Source organism: Macrobrachium rosenbergii, chromosome 8 (genome assembly GCF_040412425.1).
Source record: "Macrobrachium rosenbergii isolate ZJJX-2024 chromosome 8, ASM4041242v1, whole genome shotgun sequence".
Lineage (NCBI taxonomy): Eukaryota > Metazoa > Arthropoda > Malacostraca > Decapoda > Palaemonidae > Macrobrachium > Macrobrachium rosenbergii.
Window position 1 is genome coordinate 6,827,088 of NC_089748.1, and position 21,701 is coordinate 6,848,788.

Consider the following 21,701-nt stretch of genomic DNA (forward strand, 5'->3'; position numbering starts at 1 on the left):
TTTTATTGATAAAGTCCCAGGGGAGGGAGATTTTGTTCTTGTTGGGATAGACCCAGTAAAAGGTAGCAAAGTCTATTATGTAGGCAAATTAATCAGCAATTTAGACGAGGATGATGAATTTCAGGTTTCTTATTTAAGAAAATCACAGAAATTTGCTGCTAATAGTTTTAAATTTCCAGAAATTGAGGATGAAGCAAATATTGGTAAAGAGGCAGTAACTGGAGTGCTTCCAAACCCAGTTCAGCAGAGTATTAAAAGAAAGCAGGGGTATTTCAAATTTTGTTTTTCTCTTGCGGGATACAATATTCGTTAGGCCAACTTTGATATTTAGGCACAACAAATTTCAAGTATTTGAGTTTCAATTTATGTTTGGTTTTTACTCATGGAGAGAATAATTTCAAGTAAATTTTGGTGATTTAAGAATTTGGTGGCAAGGATATTTCAAGTTTAGTTTTCGTTTTGGAGGTTACAATATTCTTTAAGACTACTTTAACATTTATTCTCAGCAAACATCGTAGATTTTCTGTCTTCCATTCACTAAGGGAGAGAATAATCCTTTAAGTTGATTATGATTATTTCAATAAAACACTTCGTATGGTATTTCTGTTTCATTTATCATCTGACTTGAAGGTAAACGTCAATTATAATAATTGTCCGAATCATCCTGTGTTCTTGTCTGAATCATCACCATGGGACATTTTGGAAACTTGGACTTGAAGATAAATAGCTTCAATTATAGTAAAGTATACAGCTTGCTACATTCACTGGTAAATGTAGGATGATGAGGCTACACATTGACATGCCAAGGATATCACTGCTCCTTAAACTCTGACTTCTAGAGAGAAATAAAAAAAAAATGTCTGAACCATCACCGCTCTCCCCTACATATATTGGATAAGAAACATGATCATCCCCAGTGTCGGGGTGATGAGATTTGTTCCTACTGTAGGGGTAAGGATTGTACTACTATCCATTTCAGGGACCACGAGTCATTGTTTTTTTCAAATATCTTCCAAACAAATTATTTGATCGAAATGGTACTTTTGTAGCGATAACTAGCAATTCTGAATATTCTAAATGTTAATTAACATAACAAAAGGGAGAAAGAGAGAGAAACCTTCCATTAATAGACATTGGTAGTTAGAGAGAGGGAGAGAGAGGTTGGAAGAAACAAACAGAGAGAGAGAGAGAGAGAATAACAAAACATTTGTAGCGTGAATTCGATATTAAGCGACATTTGTAGCTTCATGATTGTATATAAATCACGGTGTGATAAAAATTTCATAATAAGACCTGAGTGTTCCAAACGTACCAATGAACTGTCATGGCGGAAGTGGGTCATTGCCGAGGCTAGTACATTTCCCCACTCACGACGGGTAAAAGCAGTACAACATCTCGGCAAAAGACTTATACCTCTCTTGATGGCCCAATGGTTAACGTCCACTGGAGTCGCTGAATAGGTTTTCGTGTCACGGGTTCGTGTCCCGACGATTCCAATTCATTTATCACTTATATAAATTCCCCTTCGGCGACAATTCTCCAACGGAGATATGTAAGAGGTGTCAAAGAAACGAGCAGGTAAAAGTTACTGCTACTTTATTACAGATCCAGGCAGTTTATATAGCGGCCGACTGGCACCGGTCCGCGAAAGACAATGGAATTGACTGTGACCTGAGGTCGAAACAATAAACAATAATATGCAGTGAACGAGTACAATTTACAATACAAAACATACAGAACTTCAATATGGATACAGTCTTGATGCCTGTGAATGAAGAAACATATGATACACAATGTGTGACATTTGTATAAATACGTATAAAGTAAAAATGGTTAAAAATGCGTGACCTGGCACGTTTTAGGCGTGACTAATTGAGTTTGAAGAAAATGGGAAGTCACCAAAGAAAACATGCTCAGCAGAGACTTAATTAATGGCGCCGCCGAAACATTACACTGGCGCCGATGTGGTGACTTTACAAATACTCCCCCCCCCAAGACGAGGGACGCGTCTGACTAATCATCGTATCTGCTGGGACGCTGAAGGGTGCCACGGCTCCTTGAAGATAACGGAGGGGTCTCCCGCCTGTGAGGCTGCTGGTTGGGCGGTCCCTTCCTGGGGTGGCCGCGCGCCCGGCGTCTGCAGGGGTGAGGGCGTGCTGGAGTGCAGTTGGACGGAAGGGGTGCTGCGGCGCTGCCGGTGCTCTCCGACAGAAAGGCAGGCTTTAAGCGGTCTATTGAAACCCAGTCGTCCTTCCCAGGGAGTGCCAGCCGGAACGCCTTGCTGTTCCGCTCCAGCACGCGGAAGGGTCCCCTGTAGGGCTTGGTTAGTGGTGGACGGATGGCGTCGACTCTGATGAAGACGTGGGTGGCGGATGACAGCTGTGGCGGCATGAAGGTGGTTGATTTGTCGATGTATGAGTGCCTGCAAGGGGCGAACTTGCCGGCCACGTCGCGGAGCCTCTGCAGTGATGGGGAGTGGCGTTCATCTGTCACGAGCTCACCCGGCACCACGAGGGGTTCCCCGTAGGTCTGTTCGGCTGCAGACGGGGTGCCGTCGGCTCTGGGGGCGGTTCTCAACCCGAGGAGGACCCACAGCAGCTGATGTTTCCAGTCCTCGGCGGTGCAGCGGGCCATGAGGGATGACTTTAGGGACCTGTGGAAACGTTCGACCAGGCCGTTGGCCGCTGGGTTGTACGCCGTGGTGGTGTGATGCGTGGTTCCCAGCAGTTGAGCCAGGGCGGACCACAACTCGGAGAGGAAGGCGGGGCCCCTGTCGGTTGTGATGTGATCCGGGACGCCGAAGCGGCTAACCCAACTGGAGAGCAGGGCCTCGGCACTCGCGCTGGCGGTGGCTCCTTGCATGGGCATGGCTTCGGGCCACCTTGTCGAACGGTCAACCACCGTCAGGAGGTATCTGGATCCGCCTGATGGGGGAAGGGGCCCGACGACGTCGATGTGGATGTGGCCAAAGCGGCACTCTGGCTGCGGGAACTCGCCTACCCCCGACTGCATGTGACGACCCACCTTACTGGTCTGGCACTGCAGGCACTGTTTTGCCCAGGACGTGGCGTCCTTTTGCACCCGTGCCAGACGAACTTTTTGAGAGCAGTTTGGCCGTGGTCCTGCCGGAGGGTGTGAGAGTCCATGAATTATGTCGAATATCTGGCGGCGGCGTGAGGCTGGAACCAAAGGGCGGGCTGACCTGTGCTGATGTCGCAGAGCAGGCTTGGGCCTTCGGGGCGAGGGTCACGTCCTGCCACTTGAGGGACGTGATGGCGGTGCGGTATGCTGGGGTTTCTGGGTCAGCGGCCTGTTCTCTGGCGAGGTCCTGGTAATCTACACCAAGCTGCACTGCGTTCAACTCGACTCTGGAGAGGGCATCTGCTACGGGATTTTTCTTGCCGGGAGGTACCTGACGGAATAGGTAAATTCGGCTATGGCTGAGAGGTGGCGCTGCTGTCTGGAAGACCATCGCCCCCCCTGCTTCATGAAGGCGTGAACCAGTGGCTGATGGTCTGTGAAGATTGTGAAGGGCGTCCCCTTCAGGAGGAACTTGAAGTGCCGAACTGCGCGGTACATCGCGCAGAGTTCCCTGTCGAAGGTGCTGTAGCGGGTCTCTGCGGATTGAACTTCTTGCTGAAGAAGGCGATGGGCTGGGGGGCGCCGTTGATGATTTGCTCCAGAACAGCACCGCAGGCGACGTTACTGGCATCTGTCGTCAGCTGGATGGGGGCCTTGGGATCCTGGTGTGCCAAGGTGGTTGCCTTGGCGATGGCGGCCTTCGTCAGGAAAAGGCCTGCTGCTGGCTGGGTCCCCAAGACAGGGACTTGGTTGGCCTTTTAGGACTTCCGTCAGGGGCCATGGTGTGCGCGATCCCGGGATGAACCGCCTGTAGAAGTTTACCATCCCAAGGAACTCCTGGACGGCCTTGACGGAGGTGGGGGTCGGGAACCTGGCTACGGCTGCTACTTTCAATGTAAGAGGGCGGACGCCTGTCGGAGACACCTCGTGACCCAGGAATTCTGCTTTCTGGACACCGAAGGTGCACTTGTCAAAGCGGACGATGAGGCCGTTCTCTTGGAGGCGCTGCAGGACTGCCCTGATGTGTCTCTGGTGTTCGCTGTGAGACCTGGAAAATATGAGAATGTCGTCGACGTAGCAGACGCAGAACTTTAGGTACCCCAGGATGCTGCCCATGAGCCGCTGGAAGGTCGCCCCGGCGTTCCTCAGCCCGAAAGTGGAGAAGGCGAACACAGGACCCGAAGGGCGTGATGATGGCTGTCTTTGGTATGTCCTCTGGTGCAACAGGTACCTGGAAATAAGATTTAAGAAGGTCCAATTTAGTGAATATTTTGGCCCCGTGAAAGGAGGCCGTGAGGTCCTGCATGTTGGGTAGAGGGTAGTGGTCGGGCTCCGTTGCAATGTTGAGCCGCCTGTAGTCGCCGCAAGGTCTCCAGGAGCCGTCCGGTTTCTGCACCATGTGGAGGGGGGAGGCCCATGGACTGGAGGCTTTCCTGCAGATTCCTATCCGCTCCATCTCTGCGAATGCTTTTTTCGCCTCCTGAAGGCGCTGAGGGGGAAGCCTCCGGAACTTCGCATGTGTCGGGGGTTCTTTAGTCGTTATATGGTGGTATATGCCGTGCTTGGCTGGGGCCCCGGGGACTTGGCGAAGCTCGGGCTTGAATACCTCAGGGAACTCCGACAGTAGGTGTGCATACTGGTGGGGGGCGACGGTGCTGATGGTGGGTCTGGGTCCCGCTGTTAACGGGAGAGACCGGCAGGAGTCGGTATCGAGGAGGCGATTGCGCCTCGCGTCGACTAGCAGGCCGAAGTGCGCCAGAAAATCGGCCCCCAGGAGTGGGGTTCCTACGTCCGCGACGATGAAGTCCCAGGAGTAACTCTGGCCAAGGATGGAGATCGACAGGGGCCTGGTGCCGTAGGAGAGGATGGGGGTTCCGTTGGCGGCCGTCAGGAAGGCGGCCGGGTCTGGTGTCTGGTTGCGGTCCTCTCTGGATGCCGGGAAGATCGATTTAAAGGCCCCTGTGTCGACCAGCATCATCCTGCCGGAGACGGAGTCGCGGACGTAAAAACCTACTGTTTTTGAGCCCCTGGGTTCTTCGGTTGCCATGGCGGCTTGTCCTGCTGGCCGCCACCACCCCCGTTTTTTGAACGGGCGAACGAGCAGGGCGGCAGGCAGTTTCGGGCGTCCTTTCCGAACCACTTGTGGTAGCGACAGAAGCCCGGGGACCTCCATCTGCTGTGGTTCGGTGGACGTCTGTTGGTGATGGCGTTGACGGGCTGCTCTACGTCCTCTTCAGGCTGGACGGAGCTGACCGACTGTGTGGCTGGTTTTAGCCGCTGTGAAGCCTTGACGGAGTCTGTGAGATGTTGCGCCGTCTCTATGAGGTCCTCGATAGGCATGGTGTAGGGGTGAGCGATTTGGTTGCGTACCTCCGGGAGGAGTTGGCGAAGGTAGATTTCCCGTCATGAAGCTCATCTCCTGTCGCTTCTTTGTGCCATCCAAGTCTGGTAGTGACAGGAGATCCACGACCATGCTCCAAGCGTCTCTTGAATTGAGGTCGTGGCGTGGGTTTATGGCAAGGTTGATAGCACGGCGGCCCGCTCGGCAATGGGCAGGGAGCAAGCTTCGAGGAGGAACTTTTTTGTGGCGCTGTATGTGAGGGTGTGTTTTGGGTACTCGCGAGATGAGTTTTCTGTACACGTCCTCCGGAAGGGCGTTGAGCACTGTGTCGGCCTGTAAGATTTCGTCCGTCAGGTCTGCCACTCTGAAGTGGCTCTCCACCCTGCGCAGCTACATCGATGGGTTCCCCTGCATAAAAGGCGGCAGCTTTACGGTGAGGGCGGCCAGCGATTGTGTTGCCTGGCCGTCGTGTGTTCGGGGCGCTGGTGTGGAGTTGCGGGAGGGCCTTGATGCGGTGGCGGGCGCAGGTGTGATGGGAGGTAGGTAAACCTCCGAGTCCGCGAGGTCCGTGTTTAACTGCATGAAGGAGGGGATACCCGCGTCCATGCTCGCTCCTTTGATCTCTTACTGGAATGGGGTACTCGCGTCAGTACGCACTTTCGTGCTCCGTGTGGTTCCGCTAGTGACGCTGGTGGGGTACACCGACGAGAGTCAGCACACTCAAACGCTGGTTACAGCGCCGTGTTTAGGCCGCTAAGAGCGTTTTGGAGGAATCCTGGAGCCAAGACTAAGTCGCCGTGTCAGTCCGTTAATGGCTCCGGGATACTCTGGGCGTCACCACTGTAAGAGGTGTCAAAGAAACGAGCAGGTAAAAGTTACTGTTACTTTATTACAGATCCAGGCAGTTTATATAGTGGCCGACTGGTGCCGGTCCGCGAAAGACAATGGAATTGACTGTGACCTGAGGTCGAAACAATAAACAATAATATGCGGTGAACGAGTACAATTTACAAAACAAAACATACAGAACTTCAACATGGATACAGTCTTGATGCCTGTGAGTGAAGAAACATATGATACACAATGTGTGACATTTGTATAAGTACGTATAAAGTAAAAATGGTTAAAAATGCGTGACCTGGCACGTTTTAGGCGTGACTAACTGAGTTTGAAGAAAATGGGAAGTCACCAAAGAAAACATGCTCAGCGGAGACTTAATTAATGGCGCCGCCGAAACACTACGCTGGCGCCGATGTGGTGACTTTACAGATATCCCGAGGTAGCGTGAATCGATATTAAGCGACACTTGTAGCTTCATGATTGTATATAAATCACTGTGATAAAAATTTCATAAAAAGAGCTGCATGTTCCAAACGTACCAATGAACTGTCATGGCGGAGGTGGGTCATTGCCGAGGCTAGTACATTTCCCCGCTCACGACGGGTAAAAGCAGTAAAACATCTCGGCAAAAGACTTATACCTCTCTTGATGGCTCAATGGTTAACGTCCAATGGAGTCACTGAATAGGTTTTCGTGTCACGGGTTCGTGTCCCGACGATTCCAATTCATTTATCACATATAAACTTCCCTTCGGCGACAATTCTCCAACGGAGATATCCCGAGGTAGCGTGAATTCGATATTAAGCAACATTTGTAGCTTCATGATTGTATATAAATCACGGTGTGATAAAAATTTCATAATAAGAGCTGTGTGTTCCAAACATACCAATGAACTGTCATGGCAGAGGTGGGTCATTGCCGAGGCTAGTACATTTCCCCGCTCACGACAGGTAAAAGCAGTACAACATCTCGGCAAAAGACTTATACCTCTCTTGATGGCTCAATGGTTAACGTCCACTGGAGTCGCTGAATACGTTTTCGTGTCACGGGTTCGTGTCCCGACGATTCCAATTCATTTATCACTTATATAAATTCCCCTTCGGTGACAATTCTCCAACGGAGATATCCCGAGGTAGCGTGAATTCGATATTAAGCGACATTTGTAGCTTCATGATTGTATATAAATCACGGTGTGATAAAAATTTCATAATAAGAGCTGCGTGTTCCAAACGTACCAATGAACTGTCATGGCGGAGGTGGGTCATTGCCGAGGCTAGTACATTTCCCTGCTCACGACGGGTAAAAGCAGTACAACATCTCAGCAAAAGACTTATACCTCTCTTGATGGCTCAATGGTTAACATCCACTGGAGTCGCTGAATAGGTTTTCGTGTCACGGGTTCGTGTCCCAACGATTCCAATTCATTTATCACTTATATAAATTCCCCTTCGGCGACAATTCTCCAACGGAGATATCCCAAGGTAGCATGAATTCGATATTAAGCGACATTTGTAGCTTCATGATTGTATATAAATCACGGTGTGATAAAAATTTCATAATAAGAGCTGCGTGTTCCAAATGTACCAATGAACTGTCATGGCGAAGGTGGGTCATTGCTGAGGCTAGTACATTTCCCCGCTCACGACGGGTAAAAGCAGTACAACATCTCGGCAAAAGACTTATACCTCTTTTGATGGCTCAATGGTTAACGTCCACTGGAGTCGCTGAATAGGTTTTCGTGTCACGGGTTCGTGTCCCGACGATTCCAATTCATTTATCACTTATATAAATTTCCCTTCGGCGACAATTCTCCAACGGAGATAACCCGAGGTAGCGTGAATTCGATATTAAGCGACATCTGTAGCTTCATGATTGTATATAAATCACGGTGTGATGAAAATTTCATAATAAGAGCTGCGTGTCCCAAACGTACCAATGAACTGTCATGGCGGAGGTGGGTCATTGCCGAGGCTAGTACATTTCCCCGCTCACGACGGGTAAAAGCAGTACAACATCTCGGCATAAGACTTATACCTCTCTTGATGGCTCAATAGTTAACGTCCACTGGAGTTGCTGAACAGGTTTTCGTGTCACGGGTTTGTGTCCCGACGATTCCAATTCATTTATCACTTATATAAATTCCCCTTCAGCGACAATTCTCCAACGGAGATATCCCGAGGTAGCGTGAATTCGATATTAAGCGACATTTGTAGCTTCATGATTGTATATAAATCACGGTGTGATAAAAATTTCATAATAAGAGCTGCGTGTTCCAAACGTACCAATGAACTGTCATGGCGGAGGTAGGTCATTGCCGAGGCTACTACATTTCCCCACTCACGATGGGTAAAAGCAGTACAACATCTCGGCAAAAGACTTATACCTCTCTTTATGGCTCAATGGTTAATGTCCACTGGAATCACTGAATAGGTTTTCGTGTCACGGGTTCGTGTCCCGACGATTCCAATTCATTCATCACTTATATAAATTCCCCTTCACATTGCGACAATTCTCCAACGGAGATATCCCGAGGTAGCGTGAATTCGATATTAAGCGACATTTGTAGCTTCATGATTGTATATAAATCACGGTGTGATAAAAATATCATTGAATATATATGTATATATATATATATATATATATATATATATATATATATATATATATATATATATATATATATATATATATATATATATATATATATAAAACAGTATCTCACCATTATCCAATCAATAATTGCTACACTTGTTTTAGTAAAACAAGTGTAGCAATTATTGATTGGATAATGGTGAGACACTGTTATATATATATATATATATATATATATATATATATATATATATATATATATATATATATATATATATACTATATATATATATAATTCAACATGACGGTGAGGCTATCCTCAGCAGTACAAAACCAGGCGGCGTGGAAGTAGACAGCATGAAGCATAATTCACTTTATTCCTTATACAGCGACGTTTCGAGACCAATGTCTCATCATCCAGGCTAAAATCAAAGATAGAAACTGATAAGCAATACAGCATAACAAATTATTTTTTGTTGACATGCAAAATACATTGAATAAAGCAAGGCAAAGTAAGATACATCATTGAAATAAAAATTACGCTACAAGAAGAGGAACATGTTTAAAGTTAAGAGTAGTTAAAAAGACACCTTGTTTCAACGGAGTTTAGTTGCTGTATGAAAAATGCACCGAAAGTAAACAACAGGAAGGGCGTGGTTTAAGCTATGTACAAGGGAACAGATGAAGAGTGGTTGTTTAAGGTGGGAACTAGTTTCTTTATAGCTAGAGATTCTAATATTAGAAGGTGGTGCTCATATGGGCTTGATAATATCTTGAAATCCTTATAATTTATATTATTTTTGCAAAATTTCCCATGATTCCTAATGTTAGATAGTTCTGGGTTGGATAGTTTACACCCTGTACGGAAACTGATGCCCATATGTGTGTCACATCTCACCTTAAGCAAGCGGCGTGTGTTGCCAACGTAAGTCTGCCTGTTGCATCGGCAGCAAGTATAAATATAGACAACACCAGACTGCATTAAGGGAGGTAATCTCTCTTTAGGACTATTGGTAGTATGTTGCGTCATAAAGAGAGATTACCTCCCTTAATGCAGTCTGGTGTTGTCTATATTTATACTTGCTGCCGATGCAACAGGCAGACTTACGTTGGCAACAACACACGCCGCTTGCTTAAGGTGAGATGTGACGCACATATGGGCATCAGTTTCCGTACAGGGTGTAAAACTATCCAACCCAGAACTATCTAACATTAGGAATCATGGGAAATTTTGCAAAAAATAATATAAATTATAAAGATTTCAAGATGGTATTATTATTTGGTTGCCCATATGAGCACCACCTTCCAATATTAGAATCTCTAGCTATAAAGAAACTAGTTCCCACCTTAAACAACCACTCTTCATCTGTTCCCTTGTACATAGCTTAAACCACGCCCTTCCTGTTGTTTACTTTCGGTGCATTTTTCATACAGCAACTAAACTCCGTTGAAACAAGGTGTCTTTTTAACTACTCTTAACTTTAAACATGTTCCTCTTCTTGTAGCGTAATTTTTATTTCAATGATGTATCTTACTTTGCCTTTCTTTATTCAATGTATTTTGCGTGTCAACAAAAGATAATTTGTTATGCTGTATTGCTTATCAGTTTTTATCTTTGATTTTAGCCTGGATGATGAGACATTGGTCTCGGAAACGTCGCTGTATAAGGAATAAAGTGAATTATGTTTCATGCTGTCTACTTCACGCCGCCTGGTTTTATATATATATATATATATATATATATATATATATATATATATATATATATATATATATATATATATATATATATATATATATATATATACAAAATCCATTGAAGGAAAGAGAGACAATGGAGTGCTGCAAGACCTTTCAACTTACAGGCTCATATAAATGACAGATGAGAATTACAAAAGAAAAAATATGTACCTGGATTCCAACACAATCAAAGGATTAGCAGACACACAAAAACAGGGTTAATATTTAAGAGATTTTGCAAAGGATTAGTCTTAACGGCTCAAAAAGCAAGACAGGACAATTAAAAGATTATACAAGGAAGGTGGCTGATCACCACAAAATGTTATAAAAAAACTATATACAATTCAGTGAATTATAACAGTTTTTACAGGGTGAACATTTTTAACAAAAAAATTTATAATAAACATACAAATACATAAAAAATATATATAAGGTAACTAATTTTTAATTAAGTCAATGATTTTATCTTTTAGGTCATTTTTGAAAATTTTACTTATACAGGGGTCCAAATAATACATGCCAGGGCTTAGATTAATATTCCGACTGGAAGTAAACTGCATAATAGCAGATTCTAAAGAATTTCAAGAAGAGAAATCGTTTGATCTGGCAATCACTGAACTTTCAGTCCAATTTATCCTGTGAGAGTTTTCACTTAAATGAATGAATATAGCATTGGATGTTTGTCCAGTTTTGACAGAATATTTATGCTGTTTAATCTGTACAGTACATCTAAATCCTTGCTGGATTGGCCAATATAAAAAGAGGGGCAGTCCAAACATGGAATTTTATATATTATGTTGTTTTCCTTAGGGCTATTTTTTATTAAGATTCCTTTAAGTGTGTTATTATAGGAAAACACAAGGTTGACATTGAAAGATTTTAACGATGATTTTATGTTTTCAAAACCACTTAAATAAGGCAAGCTAAGAATGTCCACAGGGGTTTCTTTCTTTCTCCATGTTACTTTCACTATAAAACTTTTTGTGGGCTTTATTATAACAAATATCTAGTATATGTGAAGGATAACATAAATCTGTCCCTATTTTTCTTATGTATTCGATTTCTTGATCCAAACACTGGGGACTGACAATGCACAGTGCTCTTAAAAACTAAGAGAAAATGGATGTTTTGAATTAAGGTGATGGCCTGAATAAAAATTAACATAAGTCAAGTTGTTGGTTGGTTTCCTATAAATGCTGTACTTGAAATGTTTCTCTATGTATTAAAACATCTAAGAAAGGGAGGCAGTTGTCTTTTTCTAATTCTAAAGTAAACTTATGGATGGTGCCTAGTTATTCAAATTAGAGAGTAAATCATTTACATCAAAATCAGCAGGCAAAACAGCTGAATATCGTTTTTCAAAGAATTCTGTAAACAAGTTTGAGAGGAGTGGGGATAAAGGGTTGCCGATTGCCCTATCAAATATTTTTTGGTAAAATTCACAATTGAATATAAATTTACAATCACAAATGCACAACCTAGTGAGTGAAATATTTTAATATGACTTACAGGTAATGTAAGGGTGACAAATCGCGCCTCTCCTTTCTTGTGTTTCTCCCTTCAGATGTACATTGATCACGTCATGTACATTACCTGTCTTTATTTCAGATTCTTTAGGCATCATTGTACGGCCTTTCCATCGATATGTACATCTACCTTTTATATGCCATATAACAAATATTGTACATATTTTTATGCTTTTCAGAAAACAAGAATTCTGTATGGACGCAGTTAGGGGGCCTCGAGTCGCCCGCTACCCTTTCCGTCCGCTTTTTGCTTTATAAACACCTGTCGAGAATAATAAAGGATCAGTCTCTCTTTTGACATTTCTCTTGAACCTCACACTGGTGACCCCGGGTCAGGGACAGGTAGTGTGGTTTTGGCCCAGCCATTAACAGACTAACTACGGCCACACCCTACCATCAGAAAGCCTTTAGCGACTAACTACGATGTAAAGTTTAGGCCTCTGATAGCACCCTCCCTGGCAGAAACTGTGCCATTAACAGACTAAATACGGCGTACCCAAAAGGGCACGTTTTGGCACTTCATTCGACCTCTTGAACAAATCAGCACCATTAACGGACTTAATACAGCGCATTTTCCCTTGTTTTGGTGTTTGAGAAGTAAAGATGTCAGAAGCAGAAGCTCAAAGTGAACCCGCAAGCATCGTCTGTACACCTCTCTCACCAACAAAGCCAGACACAGTCAAACTTCCCTCATTCTCGCGGCAAAACACGGCATCATGGTTCCGGTGCAGACGCGCACTTTCGCATGGCGTGCATCTCAGACAATGCTACCAAATCAGACATAGTCATGACCCCGCTCCCGGAAGAAGTATTCAACAGTCTCTCCCCCTGGCTGGACACGCAACCGGACAAAGTCACATACACAGACTTAAAAAACAAACTGCTGAATTCTTACTCCATGCCCGTGTCCGAGAGAGCTCAGCGTGAATTTAACCTGTTATCCCAGCCCCTCGGAGATGCATCACCCAGGGAAGCCTGGGACCAGCTGCAGGGGTTGATAACACTCCCAGGCTGCGACAAGAATGGGAGGAAAAGGACTATAGACCTAACAAAAGCAATTTTCCTTCGGAGCCTCCCACGGGATGTTCAGCGCCAGGTAAGGGATGCAGAGAACCTAGACATGGATGCCTTAGTTGATGACGCCCAGAAACTACATGAGGCCACCAAGGCCTCGACACACGCCACCACTCTCACAGCCACCGTCCTGGGAGCCTGCAACCTGTCAGAGGAAGACGGCGACAACGACAGAGGCATCAATGCCATTTATAAGAAGAGTCCGCCACTCAGAGAGCACAGGACATAGTCAAACCCGGCATGTTGCTTCTACCATAGAAAGTTCAGGACCAACACCAGAACCTGCAGGCCTCCCTGTTCTTTCACAGAAAATGACAAAGGCAGCCACAAATAACAGCTGTGGCCGCTAAATCCAACTCCCCCCACCCAGCAGGTTTTTTCATTACAGACGAAATTTCCAAACGTTGCCTGCTGGTAGATGCAGGGGCAATGCAGTTGGTCTTTCCACCATCCAGGGAAGGTTTAGAAAAAATACCTGACTCAATACCCCACCCTCTTAGCAGCAAATGGAACTCCCATCCGCACTTGTGGCACAACGACCTGGCCTATCTCAATCCTGGGGCACAGCTACCACTGGTCTTTCGTCATGGTGGATGTTAAGTTCCCCCTGCTGGGAGCGGACTTCCTAGGGCACCACAGACTTCTAGTCGATGTCACCAGACAATACCTCCTCGACACAGGAACATGTCACTCCCGTCAGCTCTCTACTGGACCTGGAATGCCCACCATCTGCCCCACAGCCCCTAACAGCTACACACCCCTCCTACAGGAGCTCCCGGACATATTCAAATCAGAACTGCACCAGTCATCTGGGGCTTCAGCAAAGCACGGCATCTTCCACCACATAACCACGACAGGCCCAGCAACCCACGCCAAGTTCCGACGTCTGTCTCCCCAGAAGTTACAAGACGCCAAACAGGCCTTCGCAGAAATGGAATGTATGGGCGTCTGTAAAAAGGCATCAAGCCTGTGGGCATCTCCCCTCCACATGGTAAAGAAATCTGATGGTTCATTGAGGCCCTGTGGGGACTATTGGCACCTGAATTTGGTAACAACACCAGACCACTACCCCCTCCCTAACATGCAGGATCTGACGGGCACCCCCCACAGAGCCAAAATTTTCTCCAAGATGGACCTACTGAAGTCGTACTTCCAAGTCCCTGTACATCCCAACGACGTCCCAAAAACCGCCATCATCATGCCTTTTGGGAGCTACACATTTTCCTATTCCACTTTCGGTCTCAGGAACGCAGGCGCCACATTCCAGCACCTGATGGACACAATCTTGGGAGATCTGCCTTTCTGCATCTGCTATGTCGATGACATCCTCATTTTCTCCAGGTACCCAGAGGAACACCTTCGCCACGTCTGCGCTGTCATGAAACGCCTGAAGGACAGCGGATTAGTTGTTGGGTTCGACAAGTGCATTTTCGGGAAAGAAAAAGTAGACTTCCTTGGCCACGAGATTTCCCCAGCAGGAGTGCGTTCCACGGCCTCTAAAGTAAAAGCTATAGAAAATTTCTTGGAACCATAAACCATCAAGGCCCTTCAGGAGTTTCTCGGAATGATAAACTACTACCGGAGCTTCATCCCAGATATCGCCCGCATCATGTACCCCCTGACGTCAATCCTGAAGGGAAAACCAAAAACACTAACATGGGAAGCTCTGCAGCAGCAGGCATTCATTCAAACGAAAGGGCCCCTCTCCAGTGCCACCACCTTAACTCACCACAACCCCGCAGCTGCCCTCAGGTTGACAACAGATGCCAGCAACATCGCCTGTGGTGCAGTACTTGTGCAGCCAGTGAACGGCACGCCACAGCCTTTGGCCTTCTTCAACCGCAAGTTTTCACCTTCGACAGGGGGCTGCTGGCTATCTACCAGGCTGTGAGGCACTTCAAGTACCTGCTGGAGGGAACCGAATTCACACTCCTAACAGACCACAAACCCTTGGTTCATGCATTTGCAAAACAGGGGGACTCGTGGACTGCAAGGCAACAGCAGCACCTGACCGCCATCTCCAAATTCGGTTGCACCATCAACTACGTTCCTTGAAAGAAGAACCCAGTGGCCGACGCTCTTTCAAGAGTAGAAATCAATTCCCTTAACCTCGGCATCGACTATGAAGGCCTAGCGAGAGAACAAGCAGTGGACCCAGAGACGGCGGACTACAGGACAGCAGTGACGGCTCTCAAATGGGAAGATGTGCCCTTAGCAAACTTGCACACAACTCTCCTCTGCGGCACCAGCAGAGGCTGCCCACGCCCCCTGGTGCCCGCCTCGAGGAGAAAGCAAGTGTTCGACATAGTCCACGGTCTCTCCCATCCGTCTGGGTGCACATTGGTGCGCCTCATGACTGACAAGTTCGTCTGGCATGGCATCAACAAGGACATCCACCAGTGGGCAAGGAGCTGCGTCCCGTGCCAGACGAGCAAAACATCCCGGCACACAGAGTCCGGGATCAGCGATTTTCCCCAGCCTTGTCAGCGGTTCAGCCTCACCCACATCGACGTTGTCGGGCCCATTCCGCAGTCAGGGGAAGCTAGATACCTCCTGATGGTCATAGACCGCTCCACTTGCTGGCCCGAAGCAACCCCCATGGATGAAGCATCAACAACATCATGCGCAGAGGCCCTCCTCTCCAGTTGGATAAGCCGCTTCGGAGTACCAGACAGCATCACTACGGACAGAGGTCCTGCCTTCCTGTCAGAGCTCTGGGTCTCCTTGGCACACCTGATGGGTACAACTCTACACAGCACAACAGCATACAACCCTGCAGTGAATGGCATGGTCGAGAGGGTGCACCGCTCTCTTAAAGCAGCTCGCATGGCACACTGCACCAACAAGAGGTGGAAGGAACACCTGCCCTGGGTCCTGCTGGGTCTCCGCACTGCACCGAAAGCAAATGGCAATGCCTCCCCTGCTGAGAAAGTCTACAGGGAAACACTGGCAGTCCCCGGAGAATTCTTCCCGCCGACGGCACTGACACCCCCTCCCGAGGTTGAGGGAACTCTCACAAAAGTTCGCGCCCTGCCACAAGACCTTCACCGACAGAACCATCACCTACAGCCCATCTGCCTTACACTCCTGCGCCTATGTCTTCGTCAGGGTGGACGCCCGCCGGCCGCCCTTAACCAGACCCTACAGGGGGGCCCACTGAGTCATCAGGCGAGCCAGCAAAGCATTCCTCCTCGACATCCACGGGTGGGAGGACTGGATCACCACCGACAGGCTGAAACCTGCATTCCTGTTGGACAGCGAAGTAAGCGAAGAAGAAGGCAGGATCCCCAGAGTCCCCCCTCAATACCTGCCTGCAGATGCACCCACTTCCCCACCAAAGCAGGGCCCGGGGCGGCCCAGGAAACTCATCCAGCCAACTCCAGGTATCATCAGCTCCACCCCTCACCCACAGTTCTCCAGAAGCAGGGGCCCCACTCCAACTGCCCTAGCGCCTCCATGATTAATGTTATTTCATCCAATATTTGCTCCTCTAATTATTGTCTTGAGAGGGGGGGAGTATTTGTAAGAGCAATAAATCGCGCCTCTCCTTTCTTGTGTTTCTCCCTTCAGATGTACATTAATCATGTCGTGTATCTTACCTGTCTTTATTTCAGATTCTTTATGTACCTCATCTTAGGCATTATTGTACGGCCTTTCCACTGATATGTATTATCTACCTTTTATGTGCCATGTAACAAATATTGTACATATTTTTATGCTTGTCAGAAAGCATGAATTCTGTATGGACGCAGCAGTGGGCCTCGGGTCGCCCGCTACCTTTCCGTCCGCTTTTTGTTTTATAAACACCTGTCGAGAATAATAAAGGATCAGTCTCTCTTTTGACATTTCTCTTGAACCTCACAGTAAAGGTAATTCATGGTGGATTAGTTCATTACTAAGATACTCTAAAATAGAATCTATAGGGACTTTAGTAAAAAGGGAACAAACATCAAAACTAACGAATCTATCAGTGGGGCAGAAAGTGATTTTGTTTAATCTATCAACTAAATCTAGAAAATTATATATGTGAGAATCGGAGATAGTTCCAAGTAATGGGGACAAGAGCTTGGTAATATATTTCAAAAGTTTATATGATACTGAGCGAACAGTACTGATAATAGGCAACTTAGGATTATTTTCTTTGTGCATTTTTACTAATTCGTACAAGTAAGGTAATGAGGGAAATTTTACTGACATTTGACCTATTAGTTGTTTTTATCTTTAAGGATTTTTTTTCACTGTACTATTGAAATTTTTTATGACTTGTTCAAGGGGATTTTTTGTCAGTTTTTTTTATAAGTCGTACCTCACGCCAAACATTGGCAACTCCATAAACAAGACCTTTGATGATTATGTCAATATGATTTTGAGGAAGATCACAATATTTTTCAAATATACATAGGGACGACACAATCGTTAAAATGTTTATATTTCTTCAGTCTGCTAAGTAAAGGACTAGTGTAAGTTGAAAGGCCTTGCAGCACTCCCAGGACAATATTCGAATTCCTGTAGAAAGAAATATATCATTATATCAAAACCTGCAATGAATGTACATACATACATGTTCAAACAGAAAAATGCATAAGGGAGGCACAACAGGATTTCACTGCAGCACTATATAAAGTCTGGAAAAAATATATGTGTTCATGAGTTATAGTATTCACTTTCCATGGCCGCTAGATAAGGTATTTTCACGGTGTGGTCTTTAAACACTCACAACGCAACACACACACACTACCCACCAAAACCAAAGTCCTCCCGTGAATCAATGTTCCTCCTGTCATATATCATGGGGGATCACACATATACACACGCACACATACCTCCCCAGAATCTCAACATTTCCGGTGAATTAGTTCAGTAACCGAATGAACACACTGTTTCCATGCACTTAAAACGTGAACAGATAGCTCTCTGTATCTGACTGAGCAAACTTCCAATATCAGCACAAATGCATTCGTCAGATCCCAAATGCATACGTCAGTCATTACTCGCCACCGACACCACCGCCTCTACAGCAGAAGCGCCCTGCTAGGTCATCACAAAGTTCTTTCAAAGGTCATCCCTGTGACTGCTACATTTATATATAATACATATATATATATATATATATATATATATATATATATATATATATATATACAGACAGGGTTCCGTTCGTTTTCACGCGTCGTAACCTGAAAATCGTCGTAAGCCGGAAAATCGTCGAAAATCATCAAAAATCATAAGAAAACCTTACTTTTAATGCTCTGGGTGCATTGAAAACGATTTAAACTGCATTATTATTGAGTTTTACATAAAAAAAACTTCAAATTATGATTATTCTGCCGTTTTGGGGCCATATTTCTTCCGTCGGATCTTCACATTCGACGCGTCGTAACCCTGGAACATGCGTCGTAAGCCAGGAAATAATTTCTGATGAATATATTTGAAAAGCGTCGTAACCTCGGAACGTCGTAAGCCGGAACCGTCGTAAACCGGGGACTGCCTTATATATATATATTCCAAGGGTGCAACAGAGACAAAGTAATAGATACGATAGAGAGATAGATAAATTGATTGATTGATTGACCAATATGCATGTGCTTTTTGCATGTGAATGTACTGTGAAGATCATTTACCTATTGAGACTAATCATTAATTTATTGTCAGCTTTCTCCACTTTGTATATGCGGAGCTGACAGACAACCCCTTGTCATTACGGTATTACCTGACATGCCAAGGATACTATTTACCAACGCCAAGAGAGGTAAGGTCTACCCAATTGGGTGGAGCTGCCTCCCACATGTGGTAACTATGTAGGCAATGATGTATCTTAGAGGTAACTATTCATTACGGCAATTCACCTGCTGATGCAATAAGGAGATAGACAAAGCTCTGCCTATATGGGGGATTTGGGGGAAGTGAGAAGACCTTCTCTTCCCTTGGCCTTACTATTAACCAAAAACGCTGGGAAAAATTAACTATTATTATGGTTGTTACGTCACACCTCACTATCCTTCTCATTATGAACTCAAATTATCTTCTGGTATTGAAAAATACCATGGAAAATGATATTTTATTGCATATTCAAAAGTGTCATTTCGATCAAATAATCAGTTTGAAAGATATTTGAGAAAAACGATGACTCGTGGTCCCTGAAAAGGATACTAACTCCTTACCCTGTGATGTATGTGCTTCCTGGCACTTCACCTAATGGAAGAAGTAAGGTAAGAGAAGAAAAACAGACAAGAAGTGTTTACTAGGTTCTTTGGGGATAATGCTCCCCCAGTGACAATGCATGAAACCTTTCAGTTCCTACCGGCCTCAAATATCCATTCGTCTTCCGTCTACTCCTGGATCTACCCCTCTAAAGAGGCGGAAAAGGAGGATGGGCAGTTTTCTTCTGATGTGTCTCTTGTTGTTCCTGCAGTTTCCATGGCTGCTACATCTGTTGCAAAGAAAAGGGATCCTTTAGTTGCAGTAGTTATCCCAGTGGCCAACCCTCCTGCAGGTGATTTGACTTCTCCAGTCCTGGCCTTGACCAGTCCTACGGCAATGAAGACAAGCAAGACATACCAGAGGAAGAGGCAGAAACTTTCCCACCATTCTATCTCTTTATCTTCCTCCAGTTCATCTTTGTCCCCCCACCTTTTGTCCCCTGACTCTCTTCCTTCATGTGGGAGGAAGGGGAAGTTTAAGGTTTCAAGTAAAAGTCCAAGAGGACTTCTCCCTCACATTTCCTCATAGTGAGAGAGCAGAGTTGCAGGATCATTAGCACTTGATCACCGTACCTCTGGCAGAGCTGTGGCCACAGCACATGTCCACTTGAGTGAAAGGCACCCCACCTTCTCCAGCCTTTGGGAGATGACTTCAGCTTCACAACTGCAATCAGTCTCATCTACAAGCTTTTATTAGGGAATGCCCTGGAGGCATAACCTTCAACTAGGTTGCCTTGGCCACAGTTAGCTTGTGGTGTTTTGGAGGAGGTGAACTCCCTGATCTCTTGGTTAGGGAGTTATCTCGCCTCAGCAGATCAGGCTTTCACACCAACAGAGATACTATGCAGCTAGGGATTCAGAGGCTACTCCTCTGCAGTTGAACGTGTCAGTCTACCAACTGATGAACAGCCTCCCTCTGGAGAGACTGTGTAAGGAGAGGGTCTTGTTATGGAGCAGGACACCTTGAAGGGCAAAACTATGGCATCTCCTCATGCTGTCTTGTGGCTAGATCTATGGATGAACACCTTGATAGGTATCTTGTCTTTGGACAAGAGAGCTTGTGTTTGTGGGTAGGATCCTTACCTTCCTAGCACACCAGTGTCATCAACAGTGAGCAAATCTTGTCTTGTACACAAGAGATATGATCATCTCCCTATAGTCCAGCCAGGTTTCTCACAAGAGTACCCTCTTGTTGATCAACAGTTCAATGTTGGGATTGCCTCTACTCTTCCCTCAGGGTAAACACCTGACAGCAATTGAACTTAAGAGAGAGGATTCTTGAGGCTCCCTCTCCAACTGTGTGGTGTCCTTCAAAGCTTTGTTGAAGGCCAGGGTATCCATAGCCAAATCCCTGGGCTTGGCAAAACCCTCTGGGACGGTGAAGAAGCCCATTGTTCACTTACCCAGACACAAAGTCCAATCTTCCCCCTCTTCTAAGGAAGGCGGGGAGTCTTCCTGACATCTTTTCTCCCTTCCTCAGATCCATCCAGGAAGTGAGGAAAAAGTAAGAAGGGATGTCGCTGGGGGTGGTGATCCCCTTCGTCCACTGCCATAAGTAGGGGGTTGCCTGTCATGCCATTAGGCAAAGTGGCAGCAGCAAGGATCAAAGCCACTGTCATATCAGTCCTTCAAGAGGGTTACAGGTTTCCGTTTAAGAATTCTCATTCCCCCACTCTTGAAAACACCAATATTGTTCCCATCCCATCCTCCAAATTTGTGGAAATCTCTAGCCTTGGAGGTTGAGATATAAGTCATACTGTACTGTAGATTGCCAGTCTCCTGGTTTACAGCTGCAACTTTCTTGCAGAAAAGGCAACTGGTGGTTGGAACCTGGGTATTGACCTCTGCTCTGAACGAGTGTGTTCTACAGACTCCTTTTGAGATGGAAACTGCATTCAGTGTTAGATTCCACCTGAGAAGGAAACTTCATGCTTTCAATAGACCTGGAGGATGCTTCCAAGTACCCATTCATCAGAACTCTCAAAAGTACTGTACCTCCACTTTGTAGGCAATGCAACAGTCTTCCATTCCAAGGCCTTGTGCTTCAGCATGGTGATAGCTCCTCAGGTGTTTACCTAGGTATTCATCTTGGTCACAGTTTGGACCCATTCAAAAAGTATTTGCTTTCTGCAGCGATAAGGGCCTTCCCAGTGGACATTCATATGAGGCCATCACAGGTTGAAAAACGATAATTTCATGTTGTTCTTTGAAATTTGGTGCTGTTGCCTCAACAAGAGCAACCAGCTAGGCTGTGGCAGATGGTCCTGAGTAATCTGTCTCACTGAGGAAGCTCGCGCCTCCTGGGTG